The sequence below is a fragment of the Acanthochromis polyacanthus genome, chromosome 12 (assembly GCF_021347895.1).
Source record: "Acanthochromis polyacanthus isolate Apoly-LR-REF ecotype Palm Island chromosome 12, KAUST_Apoly_ChrSc, whole genome shotgun sequence".
Lineage (NCBI taxonomy): Eukaryota > Metazoa > Chordata > Actinopteri > Pomacentridae > Acanthochromis > Acanthochromis polyacanthus.
This window is the reverse complement of record NC_067124.1, coordinates 27,988,435-28,011,302: the sequence shown is the minus strand read 5'-3', so window position 1 is coordinate 28,011,302 and position 22,868 is coordinate 27,988,435. Positions and strand designations below refer to the sequence as shown.

Genomic DNA, 22,868 nt, shown 5'->3' with positions numbered 1-22,868 from the left:
CAGGTTGTGATGACAACAGTCACAGATTTATCCCTGAAATTGATTTCAAAATTTTGCTTTGGATTTCAAACAAACAAAAGAAGTCAGCATCAAATTTTTTTGGCCGTGAACGGTCACTTTGATCTGCTGTCACCAACAAACTTCATTAGCTGTAACGCGCTAAAGTACAATAAATAAAGTTAACTCTGTGTGGGAGGTAAAACGTACTCCTATTTAAATGAAAACCCTGTTAAAAGGTTGTAAATCCTAACTTGAAGGCTACATTCATACAAATAGACCACACTCTTATGTATTTAAGCACAATTTTAATAACCAACAATACCAACACTGGTCTTTAACAAGATATTATGTTTTTGACCATATTCTGCTGTATTTATGAACTGTTGATGCTTTTTCTCTTTGCTGTATATGCTTTGATTAGTGTTTAACTACTGCATGTGCTGCATAACACCAAGCAAATGGATTGCCAATGAAAATTTGCCTTATGGTCAACTTGGGTACATTTACATTTATTTTAACATGACCCCTTTCAAGTAAATACTTGAATTTTTTTTCTTCAAAAATGTAAAAGTGAGTTTTATGTCACTCTAACATAACCCTATTTGCTGCTTATTGAAGAAACGAAAGAAAAATAACGTAGAATTTTTTTGTCAGTCAAAAAAATTTCCCTACACACAATAACTAAATGCTATACAGTAAATAATCTAGTCCAGAAGATCTGCAATTATTAATATTCAAGTTGAGAGGAGACAAACACACTTGCAAAAGGTAATTTTCACATTGTAATACTGTTAACATCTCCTGTCTAGTTGAGAAAACGTTTGAACAAAATCACTTCATCTGCTTATCTTTAGTAAATCTCATCCTTTACAAACTAAATCCTGGTCTGAATCCTGGCCCCGGTGCTCTATATTCTATAGATTTGTCTAAGAAGTGATCAGGTGTCTTGGTGGTGTAGCGATCGATAAATCAATGAGCCGTGTAATTAATATCAGGCAAACGGAGGGGCAGCATTAAATTACACTGGGATAATGCCAAAGTAAGCTTGTTGTCGTTGTTCCTGCTCGTTAAAAAACATTCAGCCGATTTGTAAGAGTGTAAAAAGTGCACAGTGATGTTGTTAAAGCAAGAAAACAAGAGAAAAGAGGAGGCAGGAGAGCAGGAGGGAGGGAATCTTTGAAAGCTTCCTGTGCTGTGCAGCCTCAGGGGCGTTGAACAGACACAGCACTGCCGAGCAAACGTCACTCGACCCACAGGTCTGCTGGGACGACTGAGTTTCTAAGAACAAGCGGAGTGAAAGTCAGCTGAAAGTAAAACCCAGGAAGACAGGAGACAATTTTCACTGGAGGTTCCCTGAGATTCCCTTTCACTCCAGTTTTAAGGATTTGGGGGGGGGGAAACTGTAAATACAGAATAAAAATCAACTGAAATATCACCTCTATCAGCTGATTGTGTGCAATACTTATAATATCTGACTTTGAACCCACTTTTCTCAAAAACTACAGAAAGTGGGTTAGACCACTCTGCTTCCAAACCCTTCATCTGTAGGACAGAGCAGCTGATTTGTTAGACACCAGAACCAAAAGAAATTTACCACCACCAATGTGATAAAAACTGAGAATCAAAATCAATTCATATGTTTATCCACATTTGCTAACTGAGGTTTCATTTACTCTGGTATAATAGTCATTTTTGTTTATCTAATGGTCACGAATAACAAGAGGTTTTGTTTGGACACTGAGGGAGACACATTTAGGAGTTCAGAGTTTCTCCCACTGGATATCTTAAGCATCAAACACTCCATTTTTTGCAATCCTGCAATTTTTATGTACCAATTTGTGCCTTTTCTGTACACCAGCTTATGTCAGAAATGTCTTTATTTATGTTGTGTTTAAGTGTGTGTGCTTGTGTCTATGTATCTGTACTCATCATTAGACAGTTTAAAAAAAAAAAAAAAAAATGAAAGACTCGTCTATGTTGGAGATCTTGTCTTATCTATTAGGAATTTTAGAACATTTTTTCAGCAGCACTGACTCATTGCCCTTTCTGCATGCCGACCAATCATGCATAGTGCAGTCACCCGCAAAGGCCTATTCTGAACCAGGAGGCAAAAATGTAAAAAGAAAAAACATCTTTAAACCAATAGTTGCCTATCTGATTTAATTACAATGACTTTATGAGGAAATACATATCTAAATTATTAAGAATGAGCATGAATATCTCAGAATAAAGATGGTAAAGTAAGACACCTGCCAGGTTTACAAGGACTCCATGCTCTACACTGAATTAGCATGCTAAAATATGCTAATTAGCACTACACACAACGTACAGGTGTTTTCCCAGTATTACGCAAATTAAACTTTGACCGGACGATGGATACATTACTGCACATTTCACTCAAACCTGCACATGTTAACCTTGGGGTAGTGCTTGAGGGCCAGCATGTTTTGTTTTTCCAGGGCCAATAAAAATAACCAAGATTTGAACTGATGATTTTGCAGTCAAAATAAGAAAAAGGGTCAAAATTAGCCGTTACTGTGACGTGTAACCAGTCAGGAGATGCAGATAGAAGGAGGTAGCTGGATTGTAGCCAAAATAGCACATTAAAGAATTAATATATTTTATCAGTGGTGAGTCGATAAGGAATTACAATACAGATAATTGGAAAAGCTTAATATCAGAGCAGATTTTTCATTACACTTCAAATTTCAGTGTGGACCAAAGTGGTGCACTGACTGACTGTAGCACAACTATAGAAATTCCTATCTGGGAATCCACTCACCGTTGATGCTTTATGTTCATATGAGACTTTGGGGAACAACAGGGAACAACAGTTTACAGGTTGCTGAACTGCATCACTGATCAACATGTGGGAGTCAAAAACACAAACACTTGAGGCTGAACTGCAGGGACCGGCTGTCAGGGTTAAATCAATTTCTCACGTCCTTCAGTGAGTGCAGCCTCAGCGGTGCTGCGGTGCTGCATTTCTCACTTAATACGTCTGTTGAAACCAACATGTTGCTGAATAACAGAGTTAGTGCTTTGGATTTTCATGCTCACAAACATCCCTCAGGTCACAAGCCACAGCATGGATTTAAACAGAAATCAGGCTGGGCTGTTACTATTTAAGCATTTCTCGCAGTTTGTTCAACATAATTCAGTCCGTTTATCCATTATCCTGCTTTTTCTGCAGATCTTTTGTTTCAGTTTTTTCTCACTCTGAAGGGCAGTGTCACATCACGAGAAAATGTTGAGAGAAACATTTGGTGCTCTGTCATCAGCCTGGTTCTCATCTTGTGAATTGCTCATTTCAGTTCTCACTCCCATGTTTGTGTTAAGGGAATGACCAATTCAAGGAGTCAAGAGACTCAACCGTGTGTCAGGAACAAGTAAAATGAGCCTAGTTGTCGCTGCTGTACATATCCAACACACAGATGTAAAAATACAAACATATGGAGTCAGATGGATAAAGTCTACACCGTCATATTAATGATTTTTTTGTTTTGGTTGCTCAGCTTTGACTCACATGTTCACCTGCTGTCGAGTCAATCTGTCGCTTGAACAGTCAGTCCCAAAAAATAGAACAGACCAGGAATGCTGCAACACAGCTAAAAAGATTGAAACATTTTACATTTATTACATTTTTGGTTTTGCCAGACAGCTTTAAAGTGAGGACAGCATATTTTTAAAGATGTGCTGATCAATATTTATATATTCACTGTGGAACAAGAACTACAAAGCTGTGAAATATAACTGGTTCCTGCAGTTGTCCTGAGCTCTGTGGAGCATTTTTACGCCAATCAACTTCTTGACTTGGCTGTAAAGATCTGAACTTTTATGGCTTTGGTTTGTTCTCGCTGCTCTCGAACCAACACTAACTGTTCACTACCAAATAACGGAGAATGTCAGTAACTAACTAGCTGCTGGACAACATGTCCATAATAATAAAGTAAAGCAGTTTGGTGTTATTTGTACACAGAGCTGCAGCTGTGCAGTGCATCATTTGAGACGGGGAGATTATTTTGAAAATAAGAACAATTTATTAAGCTAATCTACACACATATACATTAACCCTCTAAACCCACAACAATCCTGCCATGAAGCAATTTCTAACTGTGTTTCTTTTGTCTCTGGTCTCATTTTTTCACTGCAATATAAAGTTCTGCACCTCTATGGAAACAGCACAACCATGAATAATAGGAGAGAAAACTCAAAAATGTCTTCGGTGCAGTATGACACAGTTGCCATTAAAAATTAAAAAAAAGAGAAACACTGTAGTTGAATTTCTTTGCTAAATGATTATATAAATATTATAGCAGATGGAGGTAATACATACAACACTTTTACAAGTGCCCACAAGTGTTAATATTTTAAATGCAGTATGCAGTATTAGATATTTTAGTCTCCAAAAAGATATTTCGCCATGCTGAGTGTATCTTCCACCAACATGCAGACAAATTGCTTCCCTGTATTTGAGTGATGCTACATTTATTTTAGAGATCAAATTATGTTGTATTCATCAATAGCTTTAGTTAAACTTCAGTTTGGAATTCAGCATCAAAAGTCTGACAAGTTGCAAATCATGAATTTCCAACACCACAGCAGAGCGCACCTTACAATGCATCTCCTGACTATAAAGGCTACTCCCAAACAGCTCACAATAACTAAATGTGTGGAAGTGAATAGCCCCTAAAGAACTACAGTGCATACATTTTTCCACCATTAGCCTCTGAAGACCTAGCTTCATTTCCTCTGATCTGCTTCCTGGAAGCAATTTTAAAACTAATTGCTCCATTAAGAATGCAATATAAGCTGTGTCAGCCGTAGCGGGTTTGCTTGATCGTTCCTCTCCGCTCCCTCCTGCTGCAGAACAATTGGATTTCACAGCTCAAAAACAACTGCCAAGACAGCAGCAAGTGACAAACTCAAACTCCAGCCTTCAAATCTACCATCCCCTCAGGAATTTATGGGTGACATTGCCGGCAGACTCTATGTCCATGTTCTGGGGTTCAGCAAACCTACAGCAGAGTGCAGATGGACTAAATTTAAAAAAAAAAAAAAGAATTAAAGATACAATCTGTGGAGGGAAAAAGGAAATGAAAAAAATCAACCGAAAAGGAAGGCACAGGACGAATGTGTTTCATATGAATGTGGTAAATTCTGATTCATCCAAATGAAAACTCGACAGACAGCTGGCTACACACTGAAAATACCTTTCAGAGGAAGAATTAATTCATTTGAAATGACAGCAGCCAGTGGAAACAATCAATCACTTCAGTTTGTACCTAAATCATTTTTAACATTTTCCCAGCACACACTGCTGCCATCAAAGACTGATGACGCTGAGCTGCACAGAGGCAGATTTCACAGCCACGAAAAATCATCATTCTCCCTGCGAGATGCAAAAAAACATGTTTAATAGTCAAATCCCTTTTTTGTTTTCCTAAATATGATCCATTAGGATTTTTTTGTTTGCATGTGTGAATAGCCAGATGGTGCAATTAAGTGTCATCTGGACTGTCTGAGTCTGTCTGCAAATAATGAGCAGCAAAACTGTTTCATTTCATCGCAGCAGAGAAATACTATTATTTATGAACCATATTTTATAAGTCTGAGAACTGGAATTAATACTGGAATTAATACTGTACAACTGGTTCACACAGGTAAGCTGAGCAAAAATGTTTCAACTATGTATAGGGCTACAAGGAAATACATATTATTCAACATTTGTGGATGATTGATCACATTTCTAATACTAAGAAGTACCGTTTCATTGGCATTTCCATATAAAAATACCAAAAAGCAAAGGTCTATGCTCAAGACTTTTTTTTTTTTTTTTTTAAATGTTTGCATTTCGACAAAATTTGTAAAATGTTGACAGTTGAGGAGATTCAGCAACAATCGTGCTTCACATGTTTACAGAACAGAACCTCCAGGGAGTGCTACACGTGTTGCAGGAGCACTGGGAGCAGTGCAGCGCTGCACAAGGAGACCACTTTGACAGGGATGGTGGCCACATTTAAATCAGGTGTGGCGCCAGATTTTTCCAGCCAGTCCCAGAATCTTTCCATTACCCTTGTATTACAGCACTACAGTTAGTCTTCACAATATTGTGGAAAGTACCGAACCACGAGCTAACTGTATCACCACTTTGAAGTTAACTCCATGGTACAAGCCTCTTTATTGAGCATCTCAATCCTGACTACCTTTCTTGTTTGGTTTATGAGTAGTCACTGCAAGCCAGAAGAATATATGTGGCTCATATTGTGACTTATTTCAGGTCATCTGGTGCATGAGCTGACAATAAAGCCATTTTCTTTGTCTCTAACTGCGACCATTATACGGCTACAACCTTCTCTGCACTGTGACTCAATCAATTTTCTTTGAGGAGTCAGCCGAGTGATTGATCCTCTTTCGTCACCATGGTCACAACCTTTGTACCAGGAGACTCTTGAGGCCCATCTGAATGCAGTGAAGCAGCCCATCACCAGCTGATTAGCCTTTCACAGGCCGGAGATACAGAGATGAGAGTGGGTGATGTAGGCTTTCTGCCTATGAATAGCAAATACTTTACTAGAGTGCATATGTAGGGTTACTGTGCAGCTGCGGCTGCTCTCTCACAATCCTGTTCACTGGTTTTCAAAACATCTACATGATATGTTTCTTCATATATATATTACATGTCTTTGTATGCAGCTGGTCTGCATCCTTGCAGGGTAGAGAACGGTTTTGAAATGAATTAGTTTTCCAAACTGTTCTGGCATCTCTAATGAAGTGTAAATTGATAAGAAATTAACAGACGAGCGGGGGGACGAGCAAAAACTCCGGTTGTCGTTGGCTGCTGATGAAAGACTTAATTATGTAATCCCATTTTCTTGTAGCAGAGAAGATGCCAAAGGGATGGGAAGAAAAGCACACACACACTCAACTACACACACACATACAATGCAGCAGGCTAAAAGCATGCTAACAAAAGACAACAGGAATAAAAAGGGGAGCTAAACAAATAATGCCATCTTGGAGCTACACTGCAGTCTAAACTGCACCAAGAAATCACAACAATTCTATAGCTATTCTGAGGTGGAAACATTGTGTCAGCAAAATATTAAAATACCTATGTGTTATGCATTAGTCTTCTTTGGTCTTGTGATGAGTGTATCAATACTGGCTGAACTGATTATTTAACCTCTCGATAATTAGGGCTGGCCCGAATAATGGTTTCTGGCCCCCGAATATTCGGGTCCTATTAAAGACAAATATCCGAATATTTGTTCCGTCCCATAACATCCGACATATGTCTGTGGGATCACCCCCTCCTCCCCCCAAACGAAAATATTTGGAGCTGGTCTCTTCCCTGCGCCTTCAGCCCACTTCGGCTCATCCCGCCGTGTTCTTCGGCTCATCTTGGCTCCTCCATCCGTGTTTGTAAACACCACCCGAATGGCCGGGTGGCTGCCGACTCCGATGTCACGCTTTACTTCGTTGCATAAACACAAGACAAGATGTCTTATTACAGGTTTTATGATGAGTCTTAATGCAACGTCGGGACGGCCCGAATATTCGGATTCGTGTGGTCTCCCGGGTCCAAATTTTGCCTTTGTTTTGTCTTTAGTTAAACTGAAGAATTCCCAAACAGCGGAGGTCTTCAGCATCTTGTCTTGTGTTAATGCAACGAAGTGAAGTCAGAGTCGGCAGCCACCTGGCCATTCGGGTGGTGTTTACAAACACGAATCGAGGAGCCGAGATGAGCCGAAGAACACGGCGGGATGAGCCGAAGTGGGCCGAAGGCGCAGGAAAGAGACAAGCGCCGAATATTTTCGTCTGGGGGGAGGAGGGGGTGATCAAACAGACATGTGTGTATATGTCATAGACATATGTGTATATGTTTATGTGATCATACGACGGGATGAGCCGATGTGGGCCAAAATTAATATCCGGATACCGCTGTAGCGAACGAACATTCAGATATTCGGGATAAAAACAGCTAAATAAGACGGAAAGAAAGGAGAAAGGTCAGAAAGTATAATATAGGCTACTCCTTCATTGATTTTCTACACGCTCTCTCACTCAATAGAACAGCGTAATATTAATATAATATTTCATCTATAAAGAGCTTGCCGATATCTCAACTATTTACCTTTCATAGGTGTGCTGGAGATTCCCATCTCCCGGAGCCACAACCAAATTAGTTCGACTGACAAGGCCTTTCATCAGCAGAGCATAATCGCCATTCAGAAGCCTCGCTGAGAGCCTTGAGCGTTTCTGATTACTCTATACTGCACAGTAAAAACCCAGAGCATCTGCTAAGCTGAGCTGCTCAAAATAGATTCCCTTTCCTACATCCAGCGCCGACACTCACTGATAGGAGCAGGACATTTTATTTAGTGGAAATACTAAACTCATTTAGCAGCAGGCAGGTTTTGGCAGCGGAAAAGACGAGTTGTTATGGGCTCAGAGGAGATGGATGAGGGAGAAGAAACCGATGAAGAGTTCTTACACAGCACGGCGACCATCACCCTTAACCCAAACTGTGACCTGAAAACATTTTCTGAATAAAGTGGCTTTGATGAAATCCCACCACACTCGCAGCTCGTTTTATTGTGTTGACAGCAGGAGGTAAATGGAGTTACTCCTCTGCTCCCAAGCACTGAAATAAGACCAATAAAAAGACTGTTCATGACACAGCTTATTGCTAAACTCGGCTATTCTCTCATAACTTTACATGGCAGACGCAGGAAGATTGTAGGTATATTGTGGCTTTGTCAAATAATCTTTTTGTTGAGCAGAGTAATCCCATCACTGGGGCTGCGGCATCTTTGATTCACCTCACTGATCTCATTGTGACTCTACATGTCAAAGTACCAGAGGTCAACGTGTTGCTGCAGCAAGAAACACATTCTATTTGAACTGGACAATAATCTGAGACGCTACAGCTTTTCATAGTTCAATAAAAGCAAGATGCAGCATTTTATCACCAGTAAAGTATCTTGTTTAACATTAAACTGAACAGAATTTCGCTTAAGCTGTACCATTCAATACGTGTAAATTAAGCAGTTGTTTGAGGAAAGTGTTTCTGGTACAGTACAGCTCTCCTCAGGCCTATAGGGAGTGTTTGCGAATCTTTACAGCTCGTGGTTTGGGCTTTCTGGACCACAGCTCCACTGTTTTGCTTCATTCACAGTGCTTTCATCAATCAGTTGGCAGCTGAATTCAGCCAAACAGCTCAGACCTACCAAATGTTCGCAGCTCAGAGACTAGTCTGTGAAAACAGTGGAGCATTTAGCAGCCAGAGCGCCTTGTATCTTCCTCAGGAGTCGGCTCAGACTGAAAATATCGGGTTTACATTCATCATAAGGTCAGAAAACACAACTAAAACCAGCATTCTGTGGCGTGGTTTGGTCTATAAAATGTTGACCAGTGATTCAACAAATGACTTTAGTCCAAACCCAAAGATATTCAGTTTACTGTCAAAGAAACCAGAAAATATTTACATTTAATCAGCTGGAATCAGAGAATGTCAAAAAACAATTACTCAAACTGGTGAATCAACTATCATAGGAGTTGGAAATTAATTTAATAGTTGACTTCTAATCAATTATTCCATTAATTATTGCAAGAGATCTCATATAATCTAAGTTTCATGTCCCTCTCCAGTAATTAAATCACTAAAAACTCATGTCTGTGTATCAAAATAACATATTTAAATGTTTTCTTTTTTCAAGAGAATAATCCCTTTTCATCCTAAAATCATTTAAATATAATTCTACGCAGCAGTTTCAAAGTGGAAATATTCAGACATGATGTCTTCCAGTATTTAAACAAGGTAAAAGATAAGAAAAATAAATAAATAAAAGACAGAGGGGGTACTGAAAGCATATAAAGCATGTTATGAAAAACCAAAGTTACTTTAAACTAAAAAATGGGATCATATTTCAATCTAAAATCTATGTGGTTGCTTTGTAAAATTTAGAAAAGACCGCTTTATGACAAGAAATAAAATAAAAGTCTGCTGTTCAGAGTGCATAAAAAGACCTCAGAGCTTTTAGAGCTTCAAACGTTGACATAAACCAGAATAAGTGTCTGAGGTAAGACACCTTCCAAACTGTTTAAAGGTTTTTCTTCCACAAAGCAAAGCAGAAGATAAACCAACAACAAAGAGAACAGAGAGCAAAGGGGGTTTGGGAAATGTGGAGCAAATAAAAAAAAAAAAAAAAAAAAAAAAAAAAAGAAGCTTTCTTATTCGGTACTTCCTGAATATGATGTCATATTTTTTGTATTAACCGAAAAAGTCCAAAATATGCAACAAATGAACAACTAGAACTGATAACAGAAGGAGAATCACAGTCACATACATTTTGTGCCAATGCAAGATGAAACAGCCTCAAAGGTTTCCGACATCCAGTTAATTTGCCACCAGGATGAGTCATTCCCGTTTGACTGTAGCCTCTGCTTTAACTCAGTGTCCAGCAGGGCTCCAACTCAAGACCATTTTTACTCTTAATTAATCTGCTGGTTACTTTCTCAGCTAATCGTTTGGCCACTAAAATGTCAGAAAATAGTCAGAAATAGCTGTTAGAAAGACAGCAGATTTCACAACAGTGGACTGGAAACCAACTAATGTTTTGCAGTTTTGCTGGGTTTTTCCGGTTCAGAACGGGCCTTTTACTACGCACAGCAGGTAGCATGATACAGTGATGGCAATTAGTCTTCTATGCATTTTTCTGTAATTTCTGACCATCTGATGAACCAAAATGTCCAGTATGTTTGAGTAAATAGAAGCTCAAGCAACAAAACTGGTTCAAAAATGTTAGTTTGACCCTCTTTTCTTATCAGTAGGCGCTGATGGGTTTGCTTCAGTGCTGGTTTAAACGTATTACATGTGCTGCCAGAAATTCTCTCTATATGCAGTAAAAACCCTATGCTCTTCAAGTGTCTGTTCATTTTCTTATTCATCCATGAACGTATTCATTGTTTCAGCTCTGATCTCGGTAACAAATCAGAGGAGTCAGACTGGATAGCTAAAATGTATAAGAATGTCTGCTGATCTCTAACAAACCAACACAGGATGTCTCACACATCAAAAACCACTGACCTCGTTCCAAATCATTACAACATGCTGCTTTAATCGCTTGTCTGTTTAAGATCCACAAAAGGCTGCTTTGAAAGCTCACATCAGAGCAGGTGTCTGCTCCTGTTGACTGTATTTTCAACATCTGGAGGTTTGTCTCTTCTTCACCTGGGAGGACAGGGGTTGATACTCATTCTGAACTTCTACAACTCTTCCCCTGCTGGAACCCCCACATCCACCACGAGCTGACCCACAATGCAGCTGGCCACCTGGATTTAAAATCTTTTCTTCTCCATTTTGGCTTCACGGTGGTGGAATGAGCTCTGCCCAGCACTAAAAGCCCAGCTTTTCACACTACATCTCAACAACCGCTTACGGTACTTCAAATTATTGCAAAAAGCAGCAGGTTAATAGAAAAAAATATATAAATATCATCAGAAAACTTCCCCAGTTGATTACAGACAATAGTATAATGCACTTAAGCATTACAAGGTTTCTGAAAATGTATACTTAAATATGGACATTATGTACTATTCATCAAAAAGTGTCCAATTTGCATTGATTTCCAGAACAGAAATCTTAGCGCAAGATAAAGCCAGCTCCAACATTTTTGCTTCATTTGGTTGGAGTCAAAGGTTTTATAGAGACCATGACGATATCTCTTTTGATCACTCCATGAATAAGACAGTATTGCACACAGCCAAAAAAAACAAAATCAATGTTCACCATATTTCTGGGCATAAATGTTCCACAAATCAGGCTGTGAATGATATATGAACAAATCCTCTAGTAAAAACCTTTGGAATATAGACATGAATGTAAGTGCTGCTGACTTGCAGATTTCCAGTTTGGCATATGAGGGGAAAAATAATCCTTTTGAGAAAACAACCTTTGAAGACATGTATTATAATTGAACGCTACACACAAAAAACAAACAAAGTGCAGTAAATTAAACACCTAAAATGTATTTTAAATGTTTTCTATTAGTCTGAAAGATGTGGATTCAAAATATCCCCTCAAAACTCAAAATTGGCCAGTGCACGAACAACAATGTCGTCTGCAGCGTCTCGTCTTTACCAAACCAATTTCAGATGCGATCTACTTCCTGCTTCTACGTGGTCGGAATGCATGTAAGCTGCTTTGAACAGAAGCATCGTATGTCAAATGAATGTGATGCATAACAAATATGTGCAAAATCACCAAAAAAATACGGAGCTGTGGCCTGCTGATATGCATTACATCACAACCCTTTGAGTATAATTTGCTTTCAGAGTTTTCTATAAAGATAATCCTATGCAATCATACCATCATGAAGCCAGTAAATATGATAATAATCAATTATCACTGAGCTTTCTTTGTCCGCTCTTTTTTTCCACGCTGAATTTAATCTTGATGCTCATTTGACAGCACAGACGCTGCAGTTAGCGAGCGTGACAGAGGCGTGCATCACTCATGATCGGTGTGTGTGTTGTGTGTTTGCGTGTGTAGAAGTGTGAGGTAGAAAGCCAATGAGTGAAATGCAAGTGTGAAGCGTGCGTGTGCAGAAGAGAGAAAGCGTGAGAGAGACAAAGATAAAGGTGGATCGGTAGTAATTCCGCCAAGCTGCAGATGGCTGCTAATGTCATGCAGCGCAGAATTCATTTCGCTTGACATCTTTGATTTCCTGCTGTGACGCACAAAGTGAATTTCTCCTCTGAAAGACCGTCGCTGAGGCTCAGCACAATCCTCATCAGGATGACATGCTGATTGAACAGAAGGACTGATGGGCATTTTGATGAAAATAAAACAAAAAATTCTGCTTAATGAGTGGATATTCTGCACACTTACAGGTTCTTGTCCTCCTGATTGGTCAGCGAGGTCACGCTGGTCAGTAACCTCAGATCTGAGTAGAATCCAGGCAACAGAAGTGGTTCTAGTCTGGAAATAGGATGTTCATTGTACTTTTTCCACCAAGCGACAAAATGAAGTGTTTTGCATAATCTGGCTGACCTTTATACATCAGCATTTGAAGATCCAGTCAAAATTAAAGTGGAATTATAGCAAGAGAGCCAATAAAAACAAATGGAATGGCGGTGTTGCGATTTAAAGTGTAACTGATTTATGGATTCAGTTCACGCATTGAGTAATATGCACAAAAACATTCCACCTTAAAATAATTTGAGCAGAACCTTGAATTGAACCACTGTGAAAATACACTCAAATTTTAACATTAGTGTTCTGTTTTTCCAAAACCAAGAATGACAGCAGGTTACTTAAAAAATTGAGGGTCAAAATGGATCAAAACATTTTCGTTCAGCAGTTTTTCAAACACTGTTTGGAGTAGCGGCTTGATTCAGTCAGCTAAGAGGATTATTTCAACACTAACTCACACTGAAGCAGGCTGTTATTTTCTTTTTAACATTCGGTTAAATCATATTTATTAAATTTAAAATTCTACGTGACAATTTGTCAAACACTTCGGCCTTTGAATAAATGCTCTGATCCATAAAACACACACTCTACTACAAATACAGCTCTGGGACAAAACAAACTGAGGCAGGAATTGTGTGTTGCGTGGTGATGTTCAAATGAGGGGCTTCAGGTATTTAAGTGGAGTTTTTAAACGAGGGGACATAACTCCTCCCGCTAAGTTTGTAGACATTTTACACGCTCAGAAACAGCTGTTATAATCCACACAGAAAGAATACATCATTTGCGCTCTTCAGGATTTATAGACTTCTGAATATTTAGCGTCTTTCAGACACACTAGCTGGTCTTCAAACTGCACATTACATTCTCAAGTCATGATTTTTATGGACAGAGTGGGCGCCTGAAGTTTTTTTTGTCATTGTTAATAGCATAAAACTCTTTCAGTTTCTTAGCAACGCCAGGCACCGCAGTGAAATGTAAAGTCGATGTCAGAATCCATTCCGAAGTCAATGAAAGTCAGACTCCTGCACTTCAGCCGAGCCACGAAATCACTGTGATTAACAGCAGTTCTGCCTCACTGCTGGCTTTTAGTCCACTTTTCTGACTTCTTCAGTTCTCACATGAAATTTTTCTTGAGTGGAAAATGAGAGAAAATTGTTGTGGTCATCAAATTATTGCTCAAAGCCCACTGAGATGCACATGGAACCCTCCTGAAAGTCCACAGATGTCAATAAAACCTGTCTGTGTGCTCATTCTCAGTCCAACAGGTGATATCATGCTCAGATCCGCAGTTCTATCTCCTCTCTCCAGAGCAACAGCAGCATTGCATTCTGGGTCGTGTCAGTATGTGCCTGCTCTGTTTGAGGATTTCATCTGGAAGACTCGGTCAACAAACACCTACGCTTAGAATAAAGCTCGCCGTCCGCTGCAGTTACATGCCCAGGAGAGGAGGAGATTACATTCAGCTGTATGTTCACTTTGCATCAGCTCAGCAAAGTGGAAAACACAGACGAGGCTCTCTGCATGCGCATAACATCACCTGTAGGAGCATGTACAGACAGCAACAGGAAACAAGCTGTGGAAAGTGCAGAGAAGCTGTGAAAATCTAAATTAACCCAAATTAAGCCATGATTACACAACCTGGCGGATGCACCTAATGGAGAACTGTGGAAACCACGGATATGTAATTGTTGTTATACTATGTTGTAGTCTGTCAAAACACTGTTGGGTGGTAGAAGCTTAAACTTACCAGAAGAAGCACTGACTGGTGCAGGATGATGAACAGGAGCTAATCTATTTAGTGTACAAAACGAGATTTGTAAAGAAACTGTGTAAAAAATGTGTTAGGAAGCTGTGGAAGTTTGTGAAGTTCAAAAACTGTAAAAAATTGTGTATCTGTAAAAAATATATATATATTTTTAGCCGATTTAAGCCTTTTTTTTTACAGTCAACATGTAAACTAATATTTGTTTTTCAGATTTTTGTAGATGTCATCTGTCATTTAACAAAACAACCTTGACGTGTAATATGACAGTAATAAAATTATTTACCATCTTTTAATTCTTAAATATACATTTTCTTCAAGTAACAGCAAATTTCTGGAAAATAGTGGCATTTTTTGCTAAATTAAAAAAAGCTTTTTATTAAAAAAAAAAAAAAGGTGTCATTTTATGGTTAAAGGTTGAGGAAGAAAATGTAAAAAATAAAAAAATGTTCTACAGCATATTTGTAAAAATATAGATTGTCCAATGTTGACATTTAGAGTTCTTGTCTGTATTTTAAATATCAACATGTAAATTATCTGTAATTTAACAGAGCAGAGAAAATCTTAAAAATGATTTTCTATCATTCAATCCTTAGTATACATAATTTTTTCCTTGAGAAGGCAAGTACCTGTTTAATAATTGCATTTTTTGCTAAACAAAATTTGTAATTTTAACAGTCAAATGTTGTAAAACAACAAACTACCATTTGAAAAAAATACAGATTTCTAATTTGACATTGTTCACAGTTCTGGTCTTTTGTTTTTCAAAATGTAAAATAACCCAACTTTTTCTTTTAATTTAATAAAACAGAAAATTCTTCAAAAAATACAGTTAAAATATGTTTAAAATGTAACGTGTGGTTCACAATGATACTAAATCTTCCTGATAAAGGTTAGATAGCATTTCAATGACATCACCAGAAAATTAAACCAATAGCCCATAAATTAAACATTTTCCATCAACAATCTCCTGATTAATGCTTATTGACAGTAAGTTGAAAATAAAAGAATAGTGTGGGGTTGTGGACAAAACAAGACAGCTGAGGACTTGGGAAATGCTGATTACCATTTTTCACTATTTTCTGACATTTTATAGATTGAACAACTAATTAAATAATCAAGAAAGTAGTTGACAAATGAATCAACAATGGAAATAATCAAATGAGATGCACCTTGAATACTGGAGATCTATTGAGAGGTTTGGGTTCTAGTCCCATAGTTGTAGAATATCCAAAATGAGGCACTAATAAATGTTTCATGATGACTAATCTGCACACTAATTGGCAGCTAGGTAATGGTGAACATGTTCACTGCAAGTTTGGACACTTATGGATGCAAAAGTAAATTCTGAGTCAGTTATTTTCCTGTTCATTAGATTTTTACTGAACTGTGTCCCTGTGGGTCGGAGGAGTCAAAGGTTGAATCAATGTCATCCACAGACAGTAATCTAAATAATATGAACTCCCTGAATGTGTTTTTGTTTGCAGGTAAAGTTATTTAAATGCCCTCCAGCCTTGAGCATGGAAAATCTACTACTCTTCTGAAGCGACACAAACACATGACATCCATTCATCCACATGCATTTTTCCTCCATCCTCATCCATCATTTTTCTATCAGCTATTCTGGTCTGAGCATCCAGGAATCTCCTCTCGAGACTGTGTGAATAACATCAATTATTCATGTCTTGTTTTCTGGCCACAAGGACAGAGGTGCCAGAGTCGACTTGTCCCTCAGCGGAGTGATGAATTGGTGCGATAAACCTCTCATCACAGCAGCCTCGGTCCGGCTCCTGCCCTCCTGTCTGCACCGACCACACTGTGACATCTGCACAGCATCAAACCGAAAGTGACGGCTGCTCAGCTGCACGACCTCAGGCCCATCCAGGCTGAAGAGTCAACTGAGAGGAGGGCGTGATGATGGGGCTGTTATTGGCTCCACCCCAGCGCCGGGCCGTGCACGCACAAGCCCCCTTTGGGAGGATCTGCAGCCTAGCATGAATCACACCACTGCTCCCCTGCTCAGTGTGCACCGTCACCCTGGTGGCTCCAAGTCGGCTAGCAACACCATGTCAAACAGTGTGACGTCAGCTCTCTGCATCCATTTTGGCTTTGCTCAATGCAAAATGGGCTGAGGAGGAGTCAGACGGAGGGCAGCAGTTCAAAACCTGCAGCACAGCAGATGAAAACACAACAACAAGCTGCTGCCGGTACAACATTAGTGTCATTTTCTGCTTGGAGCTCATTAGCATTCACCACCAGTCTAATGTCTCTGCAAGGTAACGGTGTTGTGAGCTGCAGTGCAGATGGAGGTGTGTTAGGAAATACTGCTGAGAACTGAGTACCAAACATGAATCTGACTGAATTCATTGTGAAAATCGGGCTAGTTGAACATTACTAACAGCATGAGCTTAGGGAATTAAGTCACCTATAGAGTAAAAAAACAGACCTTTCCAACTAATTTAAGCCTCTGAAGTTTAAAACCAGTTGGCAGGTTTTATAGATGTTATATTTCCAAAAATTGCTAAAATTACATCTTAATATGAGTCAGAACCTGTGAAAATGGAAACAATCATTGGAACGTGAACTAATCATGGGTGACGTTGAGTTCCACCTTCAAAATTAACCACATCTGAGCTTAAAATTAGGGTGTTTTATCATTTAAAATTTGTCAAAAGCAAACCATTTATATGGGCTGCACAGGTCCTCGGTAGTAGCACCATTGCCTTGCAGCTAGATGATCCCCGGTTGGCGTCCCGGCCTAGGCCTGGGATTTTTCTGCATGGAGTTTGCATGTTCTCCCTTCATATGTGTGGGTTTTCTATGGGTACTCCGGCTTCCTCCCACAGACCAAAAACGTGCTGAGGTTAATTGGCGATTCTAAATTGTCCTTAGGTGTGAATGTCTCTATGTGTAGCCCTGTGATAGACCTGTCCAGGGTGTCCTAAGTCAGCTGGGATAGGCTCCAGCCCCTCCGTGACCCTAATGAGGATTAAGCAGTGTATAAAAAAAAAATAGATAGACCCATTTGCACCAGATCCTGTAAACCAATAAGAATTCTGCTCTCTTCAACACAGTAAAGAGGTCATGACTGACTCATTCAGCTGAACTGAGCTGAACTGCAGGCTGTGTTTCCACTGAGAAGATAGTAGTGCAAGTCTAGAAACAAATGAAAAATTTATGTAGTAAGATATCCATAGTATGTTAGAGCCACCAAATTTCATTCCAGCACTGGTAACACGTGCAGACACATAGTATGTATGTTGATTCCAGGTTTTTCACGAAATCCAACTGCTGTTGATAATTATATCTGTGTCCTACCGCAGAACAGTCAATATTAATTCCTTTCTACCTCTGTTCAGGGCTGGTTGATTCCATTGAGGTGCATAACTTCATAATGCAGTCAAAAATTATCCCACAGTGATCAAAAATGTATCAGGAGCAAACAACACACAGAAACTGCTTGGAATTCAGGGTTGGTCTGTTTTGAAACTCGCATAGCTTATCCAGTCTACAGCACATTAGCAACTCTGTACTTATACACAGCAGTGCCTTGAATTAAACGCCAAGAACAGGATGCTAACATGCTCGCAGTGACAACATAAAACATGCTAAATAGGGCTCATTATGCTCACCATCTTATTTTAATGTATCTGCATGCTAACGCTTGCCAATTAGCTCTTCACACAAAGTACAGCTGAGGAGGATGGGAAAAGTTTTGGGGGCATTTTTTCACAGATTTTTGGCATGAAACCAAACAATTTTAACTTGTTGGTGGAGATGAAAAGCTTTGAGGTTTATCCTGAGAGGAACACGAATTTGAGAATAAACGTTTTATGTTAATCTATCGAGTTGATTTCCAGATCTAGATAGATTTTGGGGGATGCACAGGGAGTATATTTACAACATAAGAACATCAAATAGGTTTAGAAATATTGCTGAAATGCATCTGAGTTATTAAAGTCCCAGGGCTTGTAAAAAAAACAAAAAAAAACTAAAGTATGAATTCATAATTTATGTGAAAAGGTGTCATGTGCACATTTAAAGCAGTTATCTTCCTCAACAAAAATAAATTAAAAAAATCAAGAGAGCACAGACAATTGGATCCAACCTTTATGTGTGTTGAATCAGTAAATGTACTGTATAGTATATCAATAAACGGATACTGAAAAGGCGCAACTTGGCTAAAATAATAATAAAAATCATCAGAATGCAGGAAATTAAGTGTTTCCCTCAACATTCCAACAAACTCAAGGATATTTCAGTCTGCAGAGGTGGAACAACCAACATTGCCATCGCACAAATGCTCAGAAATAAAGATATTGAAAGTCATGTTGCCTGTAAACTAACATCTCTCCTTCCATAGAGGATCTGAATTCTTCCCAACAGCACACTGCAGGGATTCCAGGAGGAGATTATGAAGCTGCTGTAGGCCAAACTCCTGATGCAGATATCAACATGCACTCTGCAGATCCTCCCTCACAGAGAACGACGGCTGCGATGCTTTTTCCTCGTTCTGTCATTAGACTGTTGCCACGGCAAGCTTTGCTCCCACTTCCAATGTTTGCTGAAGCTGCAGTGTGTTTCCTCTCATTACCGTTGGAGTCAATCAAGTGAAGCAGTGGTGTAGAGAAGAAGAGAGGCCTTACTGCAGCTTCCAATGTGTCTTAATAACCCAGTAGATAGTTTGCTGATAGGACTTTGGAATTGGGTACAATTTACAGGAACAAGTGACAATTTTCTAAAGAAATGAACTCATCTTAGAGAAGTAGCTTGACATTTTTAGAAATGCACATTTACTTTCTTGGCAAGAACTAGACAAAAGAAGATCAGTACCACTAGCATTCGAGCAGCAATGATTATCTGAGTAGTTGTTAACTGTTTAATTAACTTAACGGTTGAGTAATGTTTTGAAAACAAAGACAGTAAACTGAAAATCTTTGGCTTGTGGACAAAACTGAATATTTGAAGGCTTTGTTAAACACTGATGGACAGTTTCTTGATTTTCTGATATTTTATAGGCCAAACAACTCATCAATTAATCCAAAAAGTAGTCTACATATAAAATAATGCTTAGTTGCAGTCCTGGATGAAAGGACTTTCCAGCTGGGTACTAATTACAGAGATAATGAAGACAATACAATGGCATGATGTCAGTGCCATTTTTAGAAGTGTTTTCTTGCCAAGAATTAGACAAAAATGTCAATACCAGAAGGAGATTTGCTCAGCCAAGCTCTGTGTAAGTTTAAAAATGCACTCAGCACCTGTAAGGCTGTATTTGCTTAATCCATAAAGTGAAATCTAAAAATTACAAAAGGTGGTTTTTATGGGGATTCATGTGCAGTGAAATGTAAAATGCTGTTATCACAAATGCTTTGCTACATAACTATAGCCGCATTTAAATAAGAACAGATATCATTAATATAAAAATGACCCATGAGACGAGGCCAGCGAATCATTTGAGCTTTCTAATAAAAGCAGCAAACAGCAGACAGACAGCTCTCCTGGAAGATAGGAAACAAATGCACTGTCAGTTGTTAACGGAGAGTTATGTGCTTGGCACTAATAGCTGCTTCAATCATCCCCACCCCCCATGTGGAGACGAGGGAAAAGGTCATCGATTTCCTCTCAGTCTCTCTGTAAATCTTTAGCAGAGAGGACTGTTTCAGCAGCGAGCCAGGAACAGATCTGTCCAAAACAGTGATGCAGCACCGATGAACCAGAGTTTCCTTCCAGCACTCGTCTAAACGTTGCTGCAGCTGTGCTAATTGCTGGTCCTGACAATACCCGGATGGGGTAGTTGAGCAGCGCTCCACTGCGCCGTGGCCTGTTTCTTAGCTTTTATGCTAATGTATCCGGCACCATTGCTCCCAGCTCCGTGCGAGGAAAGGCGAGTTGTAACTTGTGACAGGGCTAATCTCTGAGGACAGACGGGAGCATGGCCCAATCAGCAGGGGTAGCAGGCAGAAAATGAGAACACAAAACAAGTGCTTTCAAGTGGAGCTCCTGTGCACTAAGTTGTGTGGACCTTTAAATGGGAATGTCAGCCTCAGCTGCAACAAAGATAAACCCACTCCGTTTCTGTTGTCTTAAGTGATGCTGACAAACAACTCAGGAAGCACAAAATCCTTAAACTTCATCTCCAGTTGTTGATTAAACCTCTAAAAACTCATCTCTATGTAAGTTGCATACATTACCAGTCACAGATTTGAACACACCTTCTCATTTTAAGGTTTTTCTTTATTTTCATGACTATTTACATTGTAGATTCTCACTGAAGGCATCAAAACTACAAATGAACACATATGGAATTATGCAGTAAACAGAACAGTGTGAAATAAGTCAAAACATGTTTTATATGTTAGATTCTTCAAAATAACCACCCTTTGCTTTGATTACTGCTTTGCACATTCTGTCAATGAGCTTCACGTCACTGCAGGACGCTGTGGTAGCCATGCTGGTTCAATTTTGAAAAAATTCCCAACAGTGTCGCCACCAAAGCACCCCCACACCATCACACCTCCTTCTCCATGCTTCACAGTGGGAACCATGCATGTAGAGACCATCCATTCACCTTTTCTGCATTGCACAAAGACATGGTGGGTGGAGCCAAAGATCTCAAATTTGGTTTCTTAGTAGCTATTTGACCATGAAGGAATATTGGTTCAGTCTCCTCTGAACAGTTGATGCAGAGATGTGTCCGGTACTAGAACTCTGTGTGGCATTTATCTGGGCTCTAATCTGAGGTGCTGTTAACTTGTGATCTCTGAGGCTTGGTGACTCGGATGAACTTATCCTCAGCAGCAGAGGTGACTCTTGGTATTCCTTTTCAGGGGCAGTCCTCATAGCGTTTGATGGTTTTTGCGACTGCATTTGGGAACAGATTCAAAGCTTTTGCAATTTTCAGGACTGACTGACCTTCAGTTTTTAAAGTAACGATGGACTGTCGTTTCTCTTTTCTTAGCTGATCGGTTATTGCCATAATATAGATTCTATCAGTTGTCAAATAGGGCTGTCAACTGTGTACCAACCTGACTTCTGCTCAACACAACTGATGGTCCCAACCCCATTAAGAAGGCAAGAAATTCCACAAATTAACTTTGACAAGACACACCTGTGAAGTGAAAACCACTTCAGGTGACTACCTCATGAAGCTCATTGAGAATGCAAAGAGTGTGCAAAGCAGTAATAAAAGGAAAGAGTGGCCATTTTGAAGAATCTAAAATAGAAAACATGTTTTGACTTATTTCTCACTTTTTGGTTCTGATGTAATTCCATGTTCACTAATAGTTTGATGCCTTCAGTGAGAATCTACAATGTAAATAGTCATGAAAATAAAGAAAAATCCTTAAATGAGAAGGTGTGTCCAAACCTTTAACTGACAGTGTATTTAGATTTTTTCCCCCATGAAAACAATCCCTTCTTGCCTTAAAATGGCTATATAGATGTACCTAAAGCTACACAATGACAAGTTGCAATACTGAAGTAATTCATGCAAGTCAAAAACTGATTCTAGAGAAGAATAATGACAGAGGAAGCCTCACCCTGCAGGCTGACAGTCTTGGTTCCTTCAGTTTGTTATGCATGAATCCCAGCCATGGCATCCTTTGCTTATTTCAATCGTGATGTGTCTTCTAGCAAATAAAAAAATATCATACTGACATGTTGTCAAGGTAAAAAGCTTATTTTTTACCAGAAGGGATCAATAATATGGATGAACAACATGCAAAAAGTAACGTAATGATGCTCAAACTCCATCTTTTGGTTATATCTAGATTAGAGGTTAAGAGAAGTCAAATAAAGCCAAGATGACTATAGCTGGAGGCACCACACAGAGCTTCAAAGCAGCTCGTTAGGAAACGTCACAAATGGTTCATCTACCTATATATACAGGTTTGAATGCAGTGAGTGGATTGGGTCTGTTTGAATGAAACGAAGTGTCCTCCCAGTGCTTCAGAGGAAACACCCTAAGATGCAGACAAATTACATAAAAACACAACCAACACTGCATTGCCACTAAAAACAGTCACTCCCTGGCTGCCAAATGCAACCAGAGCTGTTAAAGATCCAGAACAAAACAGTCAGCAGGATGTTCTTGGAGTTGTGTGTCAAGGTAAAGATGTCACCAAT

General features: G+C 39.2%; 1 protein-coding gene across 2 annotated transcripts in view; it reads right to left on the bottom strand.

The window, feature by feature from the left end:
• sv2a (synaptic vesicle glycoprotein 2A) overlaps positions 1-22,868 on the bottom strand; it is a 61,172-nt gene that overhangs the window by 36,733 nt on the left and 1,571 nt on the right. Inside the window, exon 2 of one of the 2 annotated variants that reach the window (XM_022190465.2) lies at positions 22,283-22,372. The exons of the other annotated variant lie outside the window; for it this stretch is intronic. The gene's annotated coding sequence lies outside the window, so the exon portion shown is untranslated. The remainder of the gene's footprint in view (positions 1-22,282; positions 22,373-22,868) is intronic. 2 annotated transcript variants of the gene reach the window in all.